The sequence below is a fragment of the Xiphias gladius genome, chromosome 16 (assembly GCF_016859285.1).
Source record: "Xiphias gladius isolate SHS-SW01 ecotype Sanya breed wild chromosome 16, ASM1685928v1, whole genome shotgun sequence".
Classification (NCBI taxonomy): domain Eukaryota; kingdom Metazoa; phylum Chordata; class Actinopteri; order Istiophoriformes; family Xiphiidae; genus Xiphias; species Xiphias gladius.
In genome coordinates, this window is record NC_053415.1 from 10,956,310 (window position 1) to 10,972,842 (window position 16,533).

Below are 16,533 nucleotides of genomic sequence, written 5' to 3' on the forward strand. Positions count from 1 at the left end.
GAAACCGAGGGTTTTGGCATGAAAACAGGAAGTGTTAAATATGGCTCATGACTGACCAATCAGTATGATTACTGGCCCATATTGGCAAACTTGTTTTAATAGACTGTAACCAAAATAAGTGGAAAGCTGGTATGTCACTGAATGGTATTTTGATAGTTTGCATGGTGAGCACATCCAAGGGGAAAGAAATTGCAAGTTGCCATACAAGCCAGTCATAGATCTCAGTGTTTTGTATGATTATGTCTGAATCAGAGTTGAAAAAGATCACTGCTTTGTCTTGCCAGCCGCCAAATATTGTTGTTTCATCTCATTTTTGAATTAATGTTATGTTTGTTTGATTATTATTTGTTTGGGTGGGAGGTGTGGGTAAATGTCTAAGGAGGTCATCGTCATCATCATCATCATCATCGTCATCATCATCACATGCGCATCGTGGATAATCCTGGGATATTTGATGGGTGACCAGCTATAGCTGGCTACAGACAAGTGTGCTTGTCTAGCTGCCCTTGACTCTACTACTAGTGTTCTGAGATCAGTTATGATATTGCACGCATTATTAAAGACCTGTGCAGATGCTTGTGGAAACGGCACTTGAGCATTAGAAAATGACTTCACTTGTCTTTCTTCCTAGGCGTTAAGAGGTAGCAGTGTCTAGTAAACGAACAAATCGCACTGTGTTATATCATCTCAAATCCGTATGATGTCTTACTAATCACCTTGGCCGACATGTGTGACGACCAGGAGTTACGGTGTATTGTGGAGCAGCTCCTTCCTCCTGTCAGCAGCCCAGGCCTTGTCTTTACACTGCCCCGGTCCACCACACAATTATAAAACAACCTAGTATGTCTAGACTTTTTTTAATGACACCACCTGGATGTTTCATGTTTATTCAATTAACATATTTACAGTTAACCATGTGCGATAATACCCAAGCCTTTTAATTCTGTTATGCTTTTCATTTATCATATTAATATCTTTTCCTTTCTGTTAACCAAGGTGTAGGGTTTTCAGTGCAAGATCTGCAGTAAGTTTGAGAACTTTGAGAAAGCATATTGAGGCAGGAAAATAAAGGATTCTTCATTGTCACTGCAATGTGTCATTGTCAGTTAACGGTAAATATTTAGAAGATTACCATAGAAGTGATATTTTTCCTCTTTACTGCACATTTGACATGTTAGCTCTGTTAGTTCAAAGGAATAATCCCAATACTTCTTCAGCCAGGAGGGAGTGCAGCAAGGTGAAGATGCCCAGGCAGAGTGCAGCAAGATGCAGGAGGGAGACTTTCAGCACAGGAAAGACAGGAAGCTCAAAATCATGTGACAGGACAGCTCCTTAATTTAAGAGAGATTTGCTACTACTACTGTCATGAAAAGGTAGGTTTTAGTCTGGTCCATTTTTCTCATTAGTGTAGTAAATAGTTTAATCACACATTGAGATGGTGGTTTGTGGGGGGGGGGGGGTGTAATTGGTTCTTCGGCTCTGCTTGCCTATCTCTCACGCCACCGCGATAAAATACATTACTTTGCAGCATAAAAGACAGAGTTACTGTAGTTTGTGTGGGAACCTGATCATTTTTATTTGAATCAGCAATCATATCCCTTTAATCTTGTTTTTTTTGGCACCTAAAGAAAAACTTCAATCTTGTGCTCCACTTTCTTAACCAATCATTCATTTTTTTTTGGTGCTGAACAGGTATCAGTAGCTTGTAGTAGCTTCTATTCTGGAAATAGCTGCCACCATTTTGGTTTTGTTGGTCCAGATAATTAAGCAAATTAGACGGAAATTACAGAAGGCTGCAGAGTGGTGTGTTGATTCTCAATGGGACCACTGGCATAAGCAGCCCATTCACATAACCAGGAGTTCTTTCATTAAATGTTAATCTAAAAAAATGTTTCTTAAAGTGCCACACAAATGTTGTCATTCTCTGGTGATTGTGCTTGCAATGAACTTCCAACATAAAAGCTATGCAGTTCTCTAACAATTGTGAAGTGCTGTGACAAAAACAAGACATGACTCTTCTTTGAAATGCAATTTTAACCAAAACTGCAATGAAAACATGACTTATACAGACAGAAAATGTCCAGTCTCAGAGCAAGTAATGCCAATTATTACCACCTATGCTTGCTAACAAGGATGAGACAGTGACAACAATGTGGTAAGAGTTGTTAAAGCAGGAGAAGCAGTTACTATGTGTTTGATGCCTCATGACTACCTAAGGTAATTCCCTGTGCTTATACCATTCCTGCAGTGGAAGCAGTGTAGTAAAAAACTCTATGATATATAAATCATAATGTTAAAGAGTAACTAAACACTAAATCCACTTTTTTTTAGGTACTAAATTACTTGCACAGTGACTTTGTTATCTTTTGTTGTTGATCCCATCTTATGGTGTTCGTTGTAAAAGGAGTTATTTTCCTTTTTCTGTCTAGACCGCCAAAAAAATCGGTGAAAAATCTCTGATGTACGCTGTGACACGCTTCTAAACGACTAGGTTCACAGTCGCCTCACACCCCCTCTCCCCACCCACTGGCATATAAATGCAGCAATCAGCCGTTAGCAGTGTGGATAGTATGGCGTAGGAAAGCCTGCAGAGACCATGCAGTTGAGAGTAGCAGTACCAGAAATACTACCTCTGCTACTTGTAAGCTAGTTGTATTGATCAGTGTTATAGTATATGTGGCAAATTTACACCTTCATTATCCTTGTTTAATATCTCTAATTCTCTCACTCTCCAGTATCAGGGTTCAAATGCATCTCTTGAAAATGTGAAAGTGGCGCGTTCAAGCTGAAGAACACCCTGTGTGAACGTGCTAATATGTCTCTAACAATAAAATACCAAAACTTGCATATTTTAGGAATAAGTTTGTGCCCTGGCCAGCTCCAAATCCAGACAACCACGTGAGAGACTAAGCCCAGTCCAGTCCGATTCGGCTGTAAATGATTAGCCGTACACTGCAAAAGTCAGCCTCTATTAGATAGTGTGCAGTGTGAGCCCCCAGTCTCATTGCTAAGAAGATAAACTTCCTTGCATATCTGTTCTCATCACTCAATCCTAAACCCTGTGTCTGAACCTCTCGCCTCTTACTGTTCTTAACAGCATAGTAAAGCTATCTTTGTACCGTGTTCTTTGTAATGCTGGACGTGATTCAATAAATCTTCCTCACAATGGCCCGGCACATCCTTTATTTCATCCCCATCCACAGGATGTGTTCAAAATGCAGATACCAGCCTTTTATTGGAAAGTCAGCCCCTGACCGTGCTCCAGCCTCTGACATGACGCAGTGTGCTTGAAAATATTAACGGATTGGATTCCACACATGTATTGGTGAGTATAATTTATGTTCAGTCACATTTATATTAACTGTCATCTATTTAGGCAGAAAAATGTGCATGCCAAAAGATAATTGCACAAAATATCAGTTGTTGGCCTCTTCAGCTGAAAAAGATCATAATCGGCCTTCAGAAACCAATATTATCTGTAGCCTGGTCTGCATTCAGACAACCTTAGCACCACTGTTCACTTCTCCGTCTCTTTCCAATACACCCACTCATTCTCACTGCCCTCTCTACCCGCCCCTCTCCTTCCTTTTCTCCCAGTAATTGTGAATTAATGAGACTTCAAAGTGCAACAAATTAGAATTGATGTCAAATCCTTGTGGACAGCTTTACAGAGAGTCAGCCTAATGAAGGGAGATGAAGTGCTGTGGCTGAAGACAGCTTTGACCTGTGCGGAGACTGTGGTAGTACCCAGTGATGTGGTACAGCATTACCAATGTCATGGTGGTCAACTAATTCTGTGTATCACTTGCCTTTAAGAAATATCATATTATATAGAAATATATTTCTTCTTGAGGATGAAATGTACTTATAGTTGAAGTAGAAAAGCTGGACTGGATTTAAATATGAATTTGAATTAATCTAAATCTGTAATTATCTCCATAACCTGATTTCACTTTCTCATAATTGCTAATCTTCCGCTCACGCCAAAACCAGATTAGATAAGTATGAGCTTTTTGAGTTTTTCATCTTCTTTGATTTAAAAGGTAAAAAAAAAGTTAACTTTCTCGGAATGAAAGTATCCCACTGCTTTGTGTTTTGAAGTTAAAGGACCACTGGATATCACCGTGGTTTGATTTTTTTCTGATTATTCATAGGAAAAGAAGAGACTTCCTCATTTAAAATAGGAAGGCAGCTCAGGACTTCAAACTAAAAGTAAATAAATAAAAAGCTGTGTAAAGAATTACAGCAGAGAGTAACATTTAAAACTATTCAGCGAGTGGAACTGCTTGTCTGTCAGGACAAGAAACACCAATTTGGTGTCAGTCTGCATTTATATGAACTGACTTTCGTTTCACTGCTCTAGAAAATCAGCTGTTATTCTGGGAGAGTATCTCTTCAAGTACTTTTCATTCCCTTTTGGTCAATGATTTAGACTTGGGTCAGTGTTTCCCACTTCAGCACAGAAAGGCACATACATTTCTCCTCTATACTCTTCAGTTCCGTTTACTGCTCAATCTCATGAGGCTATTATTGCGCAGGCCTCAGATTCAACCTCAGTGGATTTTATGGATGGTGCTAGAAAGTTAGAGCCAGGCCTATAAAACTAGGAAAGTGTGACGGAGAAGAGCAAAGATAGGTCAGCTGAGGAACGTCCAGGCATTTCTGTTCTCCCTGCCCCGCATATGTGGCACAAGTCTGACCAGAGAAGACACAGAATCAAAAAATAATGCAAAGGCAGGGCGTTGTCCCTGTTTCCTTGTGGTTTCTGAGGCACGTCCGTGGATTCACAATGTGAATTTCACTCCCCTTAGACTCCCCTTGTTCCTTGACTGTCTGTCAACTGTCAAATTAAGGAAAACATGCTAACTAAATAATGTGACTACAAATGGAGGAATCTCTATCTGTCTCTCTGTCCTTCGATTTTCTCGCCAACCGCTCGTCCGATCGACTTCAAGTTTTGCGGATGCCTTGCTGAGGAAGGAAGTGCAGTGTCGACTGTGAGATTTTTTGGATGAGCGGTTCTCAAGAAAGATTCAAACATCGCTTTTCTACATGTTACTTGACGTGAAGAAAAAGAGCAGGAAGGACTACAGCAGCGCAGCATTTTCGCAGCAATCATGCCAGGTTTTTTTTAAAAAGTTGGAACTTGAATGCGATTGGCACTTTACACTTTTATAGACCATCACCACGACACTATTGGAGCAGAGCTGAGCAGCCAACTCCACAAAGGGCGCGTTTATTCTAGGATTGCTAAGCGACACAACTATGTCACGGCAGGTGTATTGCTCGGGACCCAAAGAAGTGCAGTGTCAAGTGTGATGTTCTATGGATGATAGTCTCAAGAAAGCTGCAAACTGGATTAAAGCCGGCCAAGCAATCAGTCCCTACTAAAACGTCCATTTTGAACGAGCGCTGCACTAGTTATAATAAAGCAAAAACAGGATTATATATAGATGACATATGTGTGTTTTTAATTTTATTCTCATGCATATAATATTGTGTATGGCGGCACATTCCCCTCAGGAAATAGATGAAAAGATAGGAATGATAAGAGCCAGAATTCTCAGGAGTATCTCTTAATTATGGCACAGTAAGTAAAAATTATGATTTGAGGCCATGTATGTACGTCAGTGAGTGTAGATGTTCTTGTTTGTATCAATGTATGAATGAACTGGCATATATGAAATTGTGTTTGTGCGTGTCTGTGTGTGTCTGTGTGTGTCTGTCTGTATGTGTGCAGTGTGCACTAAAGTCTTTGGGGACACTCTAAATCTGCTCCACAAGTCATGCACCCTCCCACCCTCAAGCTCCAGGATGCCACTTTAAGATAACAACTACAGGGCATTTCAGGGAACACACTCAGTTTATGCCCAGAGACTGTGTGTGAATGTGTGTGTGTGTGTGTGTGTGTGTGTGTGTGTGTGTGTGTGTGTGTGTGTGTGTGTGTGTGTGTGTGTGTGTGTGTGTGTGTGCAAGTGTCTGTGTTTGTGTGTGGTGCTTATTAGGGCTCCTGGCTCTTTTTGTTATGTAGTTATGTTTTCATTTCAAAGTTTTCACTGGAAACGGAAAGTTGAGACCTGCTTTCCTTTTTGGAGCAGCAGTCGGAGTAAAGCGTCAAATCTCAGCGTTCTCAAACAGGAATCTCCTGGAAAATCTCCACGTGATCAGAGGAGTCGCTGAATTAAACAGGGACAAGCGTTCTTCCACTTTGGGATTTTATGTGTTTTTTAAATGCATATCTCAACGGTTTTTCCATAACGTTATCTAAGCCATATTTTAAAAGTCGTTTAATTATCTAATCTGTAAAACAATTCTTGAACCCTATTCTCTAAAAATTGTATCGATATATCTGACAACTGTGTTCTAATTCTGAATTAATGTATGGTATAAAATATACACTGCAAGGTTTATTTACTAATTTTCTTAAAAAAAAACAAAAAACACTTAACCAAGAGACATTTGCCCTTCAGGGTATTTAAATATAGCTCACATCCCTCAGGTTGGACTTTTGTATCATTAAACATACACATTAAAAATGTTACAGTAGAAAGTAAATTAACTGGAACTGAACCTCTGGTTCAATTCTTATTTCATGTCAATACATTTTATCATTAATTAGGAACTTCACTAACATTTCATAGCCTAACGGTAACATTGGCAACAACCTCTGGACATGAACACTTTTTTAAATGAATCACACTTAAGGCTCATTTAGTGTGATGAACATGAATAAACATCAATTTAATCCTATTGACATGCAATTCTTTAATGATGGAGAATTGTAGTCTTCACATAATTTGTTTCCACTTCACGTTATCAATGTTTCAGGGTTTCTTCCCAGAATTTCATCCACCCGTGTTGCTATAGTAACCTGATGTGGCACAGTTTTACTGTAGAAAAGAAAAAAACTGCCTCCAAAAATGACAATGACAATTTACCTTATGTGACAAGACCTATTTATTTAGCATTTCAGTCACCTGGTGTTGAACAAGCAAAAGAATCCAGATATGCACAGTGTAGACTTGTTTATAATAGAAGAGTAGCCCCATAGCTGTGAAAACTACAAAACCAGTTTCTCATCAGTTTAGAGCAGAACACACTTGCAAAATGTGGCTGGGATAGAGACACACGTGGATGAATGTGCCTTCTTGCCCCCTGCTGTCAGTTAGAAAACCTCTTTCAAACCACTGTTTGTTTTGGTGCAGCAGGTGTATGTTAGGAAAAGGTAGAAACAAGATTGTAGCCCCAACAGAGAGATGAGGAAGTAAAGTGAGGATAAAGGGAGAGAGAGGTGATCTGTGTCTTTCCATCGGAACCATGGTCAAAACATAAAGAATTACATGCACATACACACACACGCACACGCACATGCACACCCATCACTTCTCACAACTCAATAAAAGTGTCTCTTGGCTGTAAGCCGTGCTTTGTCACTTCCAAACACTTCCATAATTCATGGGCCGGTGACAGCGGTATTGAACAGGGGACAAAGATGTCTGCGCTGTCGGCTTCACACACACACACACACACACACACACACACACACACACATTCCTACGTACCTTACCAACAGTGGACTGACAGACAACACCAACCAAGTGTAGACCCGTATTTCTAGTCAATTCGAAAAAATGAAAATGAAATACAAATGTAAGTTGTAATTTTTTTTTTTTTCAATATTCAATATTTACCTTATGACCCTGACTGATGTCTTTGACCATTCAAAGCGGAGCCCACCATAGCCTGCAGTGGAACTGTCTTTGGTGAATACAGACTTGGTGCACTAGGCGAGATTAGTATGTGGCGCCCCCACCACCACCACCACCACCACCACTTCAGTACCCCACCAGTACTGCCTCACCCCCACCCAGTCATTCTACAGTGGTATAATGTTCAATACTTTGTGACTTTTGAAGTTATGGAAGTTAGATACTTGCCACTGATGTTGGAAAACAGGAAGAAACAACAAGTGCATCCCAGCTGGGTTCATCAATTTTTGTATCCCCTGGAAACTTTTCTATTGTGATCTGTGCTACTTGCATTATGTTTGTCTATTTGTCGCTGAGACGCGGGGCACAGGATGCTGGTGGGCATAGTGTCTCGTGGAAGGGCTGGCCTCGGTAGCAGCCCTAGCCATGAAGGCCATAGCGGACACTATCTTCAGTGGGATTTGCCACTGCAAGCACCTCTGCCCAGTGAAGAAGACCATTGCTTTCGTCAGGGCTGAGGAGAAGCCAACATCAGCTACCAAGGTCACCTCCTCTGGCCTGCCAGAAATGGTACAAGACTGGGAGCTGAAAGTCAACCTGAGGAAGCAACTGAAGTTCCTAGAAACTGCTGCCACAAAAACGCTAAGGCCAGACATGGCGCTGATCTCGGAAGGCTCCAAGCAGAACTCACCATTCCCTGGGAGGACAGCACAGGGGAGGCCAATGAGAGGAAGCGGGCAAAGTACGATGGAAGAATGCTGAAGCAATGGGTGTCGAGCGAAGCACAAGCCCATTTAGGTGAGATGCAGAGGGTTCACAGGTCACTCCATCTGCAGGGTCTACAAGTGCTTGCCATCACAGGGGCCAGTAGGCAAAGGGCCATCAAGACGGCCACCGAGGCAGCAGAAGTTGCTTCAAGGTGGCTCTGAATCAGGAGAGGAGATCCGTGGGTGGGGTAGCGCTACCTGGACAGAAGCTGGGGCTTGATCAACCCCAGGGGAGTGTTGCAGCACATTTGTCTATTTTAGTTGTGTTGTGAGTATTTGCCGTGGGTTTGTCTATTTGGTTTTTTTTGTGTATATTTTCAGCACGTGTTGTCAAATTGATAAAGATGTTTTCTTAACTTACTTGTGTTTTGTCTATTTGTTTTCATAAGTTGCAGTGCATTGAGTTCTCTCGGCAATCACAGATAGAACCCATGTCCTCAAAGTGTCCAAGCACTCCTCTAACACGCTTGCTAGTTGTAAAAAGACACTTTACCAATATTTCTTAGAGCCTTTGAGTGTTTGCATTAGGTGTTGGACTTAAAGATTCAGTGTAGTGCCTGAAGATTGAATCAAAGACTTCAAAGCTTAAGAGTGGTCCTCTAACACCTTGAGCTAAAAACTTCTCAACAATCGTCAGACTCCTTGAGCCATTTGATCAGACACTTATGAACTGTGTTACTTAGAGAATTTCAGTCTTCCCATTGGGTGTTGGACTTAAACTTCACTGAGCCTCATAAAAAATTAACCTCAGAACTTCCAAGCAGTCCTCTAACATGCTATTTACTTAAAGACTGTTTCACTCATTTTCATAGAGCATTTGACTCTTCCCTTTGGTTGCTGTCCAAAGGAAATATCAGGGCCATCTTCAGCAAGTCCTGGTGGCCAAGTGGAGAGGCATTGGATTAACAGGACCATTCAGAAGTTTTGAGGTTTTGGGTTTGATCCAATGCATTGTACCTTGAAGTCCAGCACCCAGAGGAAAAACTGAAAGGCTATAAGAAATAGCTTTAGCATTGCTGAGTTAGACAAATGGTTGGTAGCTTAAAGTTTGTGGTTTTAAGCGCTGTGAGATGCATTAAGTTTTGAAGTCCAATATCCAAAACGAAAGAGTCAAAATCTCTAAGAAATAGAGCTGAAGTGTCTCTTTTTTTGTGTTCGTTCCTCAGGATCTGCAATGAATTTCGAAGTCCAACCCCAACGCAAACATTCAGAGCCTCTAGGAAATAAGGGTTAATCATCGAACCAAATAGCTCAAGGTGTTAAGAGGACTGCCTAAAAGATTGTTTGTGCTTGTAAGGCTCCAGCGGTGCAGTGAATCCTACCTTTTTTCGGTACCTGGAGCATCAAAATCAATCGAACTGCCGAAGGTGACACACACACACACACACATTGGCCCTGTACTGTGTCCATACATTTCAGTGATAAACGTGTGGACCTTTCTTCTTATGTGCATCAACAAACAAATTTGCACTTGATTGAAATTTGTTGGGACTGAAGAATTTTAAAGTTTTACTAAAAGAACATTGTTAGATGTGTTTTTAATTTAAATGAAAAGATTAATTTAAATGAAAATAAATTATCTTCTGATCCTTTTATTTCTAACTTTATCTGTATTGTTTTTTCTTTTTATTACATACTATACAAATACTTTAATTCCTGCCTTCTTCATTTTAATACAGTATGAAGCTTGAAACTAATTAGGACATCCACTAGAGTTCAGCATTTTAATTTTTTTTTACAAATCGATAAAAAACACTCAGACACCTGCAGGTCCCCTCCTGGCCAAAGTTAAAATAACTTCACCAGAGGGTTTTACACATAATTATTGCATGATTTAAGGCATGACCAACATTGGGCCTCCAAAATGTCCCCTGCTGGGTCACTGGTCCACTGTTGGTGAGTGTGCAATGTTAGTGTTAATGCGTGTGTGTGTGTTAATGTGTGTGTGTGCGGGTGACTGCGTGCATTTTACACTTATCCACTTGATAATGACTAATCCCTCCATTTTTGCCCTTACTCCTCTCTGTCACTTACTGTTGCTTCTGTTTTTTATATCTTTGTCCTGCCCCTTAGCATGACTAAATACAGCCCGTCTCACACATGCACATACATACACATCAACACACACACACATATGACAGGAGGGCTGTCTAGCAGACATATTTCAGCCACAAGGTTGTCACTTCTGCTCCTGGCAACATGTCATCCACCCACATGTCCCCCTCCCAAAAAAAGGACCAGGGACAGAAATACATCCTTGTCCTGGTTTTGACGTCATCTGGTCCTACTAGCCAAACTGAAGAACACACACACCCAGCCAAATGTTTCTCTTTATTAAAATGATTTTTCACAGCATTGATGCTTATCATGCCAGAGTTGGGAATAAGAGTGGATGGCATGATGCATGTCATCCCTGCATTTGTACCAGTGACACTGAAGATGGCATCAGAATTTGTTCACACAGAGCCCTGGAATGAGTTCTGAAATGGCAACGGGAAAACAAAACATTATACTTCACCCGCATCTCAGAAAAAAATATTGAAGACGATTGACTTTTTTTGTAATTATAACTTAAGGACCTCCATATACAAGGTAACAGTTGAAATATGTGCCAGAATTTACAAGTTTATTTTTAAACTGACTATTGATTAACTGTAGTAAGTGAAAATGTCAACTATGCTGCATCTATTTGCCAAAAATGGTTCCAGAGTGTCTCCGATATGCAGCCAAAACAAGTAAAATAATAACAAACAAATACAAGCAGTAATAGTTCATCACAGGTCACAAATTTTGCCACTATTATCTTCCCATGCACAGAACAGACAACTAAACAATTCCATAAAGAATAAAAAGCAAATTAACTACTACGTTATCCTTATTAGAAATAAATCCTGTATGCAGTTGTACAAACAAATAAGTTACGAATATTTGTCCTTCCCCTGCTCACTCTCCCGCCACTGTAAATCAAGGCTGCCTTTTAAAAACAAAGACCTGGTTGACCACAGAGAAATATTGCCTCTTATTAAAGACCCTACGCCCCATTTTTCTGGTTTTAAGATTTACGATTGTTACCACACCTTAGTCTGTTTGTTATGTATGAATGGACTAATCAACTCCTGGCTTTAGTTAATTTGGGTTTTTCTAGTAGAATTTTCTGAACTATTGTCCCTCACCCATCAGCACAACCCGATTTCCTATTCTTGGGGACAACACCCACATCTACTGGCCCTCTAGTTCACCCTTTTCAGAATTTAATTTTCTTTATTTTACTGACTGTTTTCACTGTGGAGAATTTATAGAAGGAGCGAGTCACTGTAAGGGTGATATACTTGACTTGATGTCTCTTGGTCAGATTATGAAGGTGTACTTTTTGAGGCCCTGCTTCCACCTACTACTACCAGGTCCTCTGCTCTGTTCAGATTTCAAACACCGAGTCTGTCATTACTTAATGTAAACTCTTGTGCGACACATTTCAACCTTGTCTTTTTGAGCATTTGCAAAGCTTCACTGATGACAGTGTTTACATGTCCAACAATAATTGCCAGCTCAAGATCTAGTTGCATGTCATAAGGGCAAATTACATAAACCTATATCATTAACATGGTTACATGGACACACATCTATCTCTGTAAATTCTAGTTCAGCCTGGAGATCTGTTGACCTTGAATTAAAACCTGGGAAAACATCATTACTCTGTGTACATTTTATTCTGTTGTATTATCTTGCCATACACAGAGCACTGCGGAAAGCTTATTGTTCTGATTTGGGTGCAGCAACTTTGCTTTTGTCTTTAAAATTACATCTCACAGAATTGGACCAAGCCATGTATTGTCTTGGACAGAACAAATACTGCATGCCAAGCTTGTAATCATGCAGATATATTGCATAAGCAGGGGATCTTTCGCACACATACAAAGGAAATTAGATAAAAAGAAGCACAGGCAGCATAGCATATTTTTTTTGTGTCATCATCGTGAAATGTAATGGACAATTCATTGTGTACACCTTGGAGAAAAGACAGATGTTGTTTGTTTGATAACAGGACTTTAACTTGGTAATGTGCATTTACTTGCAAAAATGGAAATGTAAGCACCAACATTTTTTCTACCATCACAGGTTCACTTTGCTTTTATTTTCTTTGGTTAACTGCTTTCCTTCATGGTTCTTTTAATAACTGTGAAAACAAATAGAGGGGGAGTGAGTAACTTTCTTATTCTATTGTATGTATAATAAACCATCTATATTTTTATCATAGCTTAAAATTGAAATTGTCATTCGTGTTTATGTATTTTTAATACTCATTGTTTTTATTCTTATTTTTCCAGAGGAGATTAAAGTTTCATCATTTTTTACAGGCTGTACAAGAGTTCACGTGAGCATATTTTTCTCCTGTAAATAATCATGACATTTACATTGCATGCGTCCTTATATAGTGCACATACCTCCCTATGTATTCTTCTGTGTTAAGCCATATTAGGTCTGTGCCAGCGTGAAAAATTCCTTCCCTCGCAGCCATTATCAGCCCAGTTCAAGCAGCCAACACTGCTCTGTAGAACAGTTCAGCTCGTTTCATCATTCCTTCTGGTTTACCAGGATTAGTCCACCGTGTATAACTGATCATTTTTAGCATTTTGCCTTGTTGAACAGAATCATTCCGACTTGGTAATGATACTTCTACCAGGTTGGTGACCATTGATACATTTTTCCTTTTGGTTTTTACTTGTAAATGTTACCCAGTTAATTATAAAATGTTCTTGACACTAATGGATAATCTCAGCTCTGTGATCGAATGACAAAAAACAAAAAAAACAAAAACAAAACACAAACACAAACACAAACATCAATCTCTCTAATGCAGCACAGTGAATAAAGTACATCACACGCATGGGTCAAAGACAGAGCCATAATGGTTATGGTTAAATTGATTCAGTTGCCACAGGTGATTACTCACAGGAGCATCTGGCCTTTTTAAAAGAGCACAGTTGGTTTCAGCCAACCAGAGTCGGGCAGATTAACATATTTCCCATGATTGTTTCATTAGTGTGTAAATGCCAGGGTCATCCCGGTCCCTGTCCCTGAGGGAATCAGAACAGGCAAAGCACACTGCCTGTTTGATGGGCAGGAGGGTGGAGGAGTGGCTAATTAATATTCATAAGCCATAGGTATATCTGTAAGGCTAACCCCACATGCAAAAACATACTTTTGTACAAGTTAGCTCACTACAGAGTGCTACTATTATATATTACACTGTCAAGTTAGAACATCCACGAGGGGAAGTGAGTCCCATTCATTTAATTCCACGGATTATTAGCTGCCTCCACTCATGTTGATTCAGTGCATCAGTTTGAGCAGTAGGGATACGGGGTTAGGCTCAGCTCTTTTGTAGCACTCTTTCAACTCCATCTCTTTTTATACACCTTCCAGGGAGGCAAGGAACAATTCAGGTTATGCAAAATACTGAGCCAGTTGAAACCTGCAGTAACAACGGAGCTTTTACCAGCTGTGGCTATAGGGAGAGATAGCAGCAAAGCTGTATTCCTGACAATGACACAGCAGGGGAACTGACATTTTTTGGCAAAATCCAAGCAACATTGTGGGCTTTTTTCAGCTGTTCATCTCAAAGGGAAAAACCTTTCTTGCATGCAGTCCTCCAAGCGCCTGTCAACATGCTATGATTACAAAAATGTATTCATACATCTACTCTGATGCGAGCCTAAATGAAAATCTGTTAAATATGTTACTTCCTACAGCAGCAGCAACGTGGTAGCTATGTTGCATTCCATTTGTATGTGAAAGCTCTTCCACATACAGTAAGATCACATTTTACCCATAAAACTGGACAGAAAGAGGAAATTGAGGTTTATATGGATTCCATTTTTAGTGTGCCCAAGCTTATTGTAAAGGACAAAAGACAACATAATTATAAGTGCAGTATTTTTACAGCCCCTACCTGTTATTAAAGTTTAAGGGGTGACCCAGACCTCCGACGTGAAGATGACCCTCTGCTTAGCCCAACCATCCTTAGTTACCGTAAATATCAGGCTTCCAATCTCGCAGTGCACATGTGCAGGTGTTTACACTCATAACACAGATTTACCTCTTGAAATTTATAATAATTTTTAAAGTGTAGACAGGGTAAACAAAAGCAGGCTTCTTATTTCTGGTCAGTGATTGTTCAGTATACTGACTAGCAGATTTTAACAGCTTGGGACTTTTTTTTTTTTTTTTTTTAAATATCCAAAATATAGTTGGCTCTTGATGTACTCCTTGGCCTTGGAAGCAACATTACGTTAGCGTTACTGCTGTTGGTAGAAAGCTAGTTTATCAAACATGCTAAGATTTGCATCTTAGGTTACAATGCGCCAACACGAGCACGCACTCACACACACATGCACACTCTCCCTTTGTATTCTGAGTATTGCTCTTAATAGAGCTCCAACTGCACTGTTACAGAGCAAACGATTCCGTCGTTGACACTGAGGTAATTTGAAAGGGTGATGATCATGATAGACCACTAATGAAAACAAATGGCTGCAGCATGCATTGGTGCACACATAAAAGGGACAGTTTTACGTGGACAGCAGGCAGGCACACGTTAGCGCAGTATGTCCTCCTCAGGAGGCAGACAAAGGTCGCAGGAAATTCTTTCTCCGTCACCCTCCGTCTTTTCTATTTCTCTGCGTCCACGTTCTCGCTGTTATCGTCCATCCATCCGTCTTCCTGTTGTTATCCAGAGCAGCAATTGCATATAGCTGCATCATCCCCTCCCCCCGTCACTAACACTAAAATGACCTTCACTATCTCAACATGCCGGAAGATGGGAAAGAGAGAAGCAGAGTGGTATGGAGAGAAAAAGGTTGAGAAGGGGGGAGGGAGGAAAAGAAGGCAAGGGGGGGGGGGGTATTGAGAAAGAGGGGATGTCGGATAGATAATAGGAGGATGATGAAAGAGAAAAAAATTATATGGGAGCGAAGAGTGAACAGAAAAACATGTAAGATGGGGAAGAAACAGGGGCAGAGTGGGACGAAGAATGGGAAGAAGATGAGGGAGACTGTGTGAGGAATGATAGCACAAAACTGCTAAAATAAATGCTTGTTCTGCATGTGTACTGAGGGTCTACCCAGCCCTGTTGATCTGGCTTCAAACAAATAGCCTCAGCCCAATTGTACCCCCATAAAGCATTTAATGCAGAAGATAGTAGTTGTTAGTAGTATATTCAACTAACAAAGATAATTGAGTATCTCCTGGAGGAGCACCGTCTCATGTGGCTGGAATGACAGGATGAATTATCCGTGTCCGTGTGCGTTTGACCTTCTCTTTATCCTTGTTTAGCCCTGTTTCACTGCACTGGAGATCAACACCCACATGATGAAGAGAGAGAGGGAGGGAGAGAGAGAGAGAGAGATGGAGAAAAAAGTAAGAAGAGTATTGTAACAGTGCTGCAGGCTTTCCTGCCTAAACTCTGACGCTCTCTTTCCCTCTCTGACTCATCGCAAAGTCATGAAATACTAAAGCGGGTAAAGAGAGATTATTTAAAAACTATCTTATACATTCAGCAGGAAACCGTGGCTGTCAGCTCCGGCAAAAGACCTGCCGAGATATGGAGAATCTCTCCCTCTGTCTTACGGTCTCTATCTCACTCTTCCTTTCTCTATCTTGCTCTTCCACTCAGTATAATCTTCACCTCATTAGCATTTCAAAAATCATATCTTTATGAGTCATGCATCGCAGGCGCTCTGTTGAGTTTGTCATTACTTGGTTAGGAAACCGGGGCAACTCAGCCTCCCCATCCAAGACCCAGTGCAGGGTTGTCAGAAGACATTTGGCATCCCGCAAATACACAAAACACACTCTGTCACAGTCATGCAAAGGAATGAATATAGCTGGATGTATGCAAAGGACCCAAAAGATTAGATGAAGATTTGCTGATCTCTGTGGAGAAACTGGGTCATTGTAGCAAGAGACGTTAACAGGATTCAGCACAACATAAAGCAATTAATTAGAGTAGAACAGATGGGAGGTTTAAAGTGACATGTCAACATGTCAAGGACAGTATT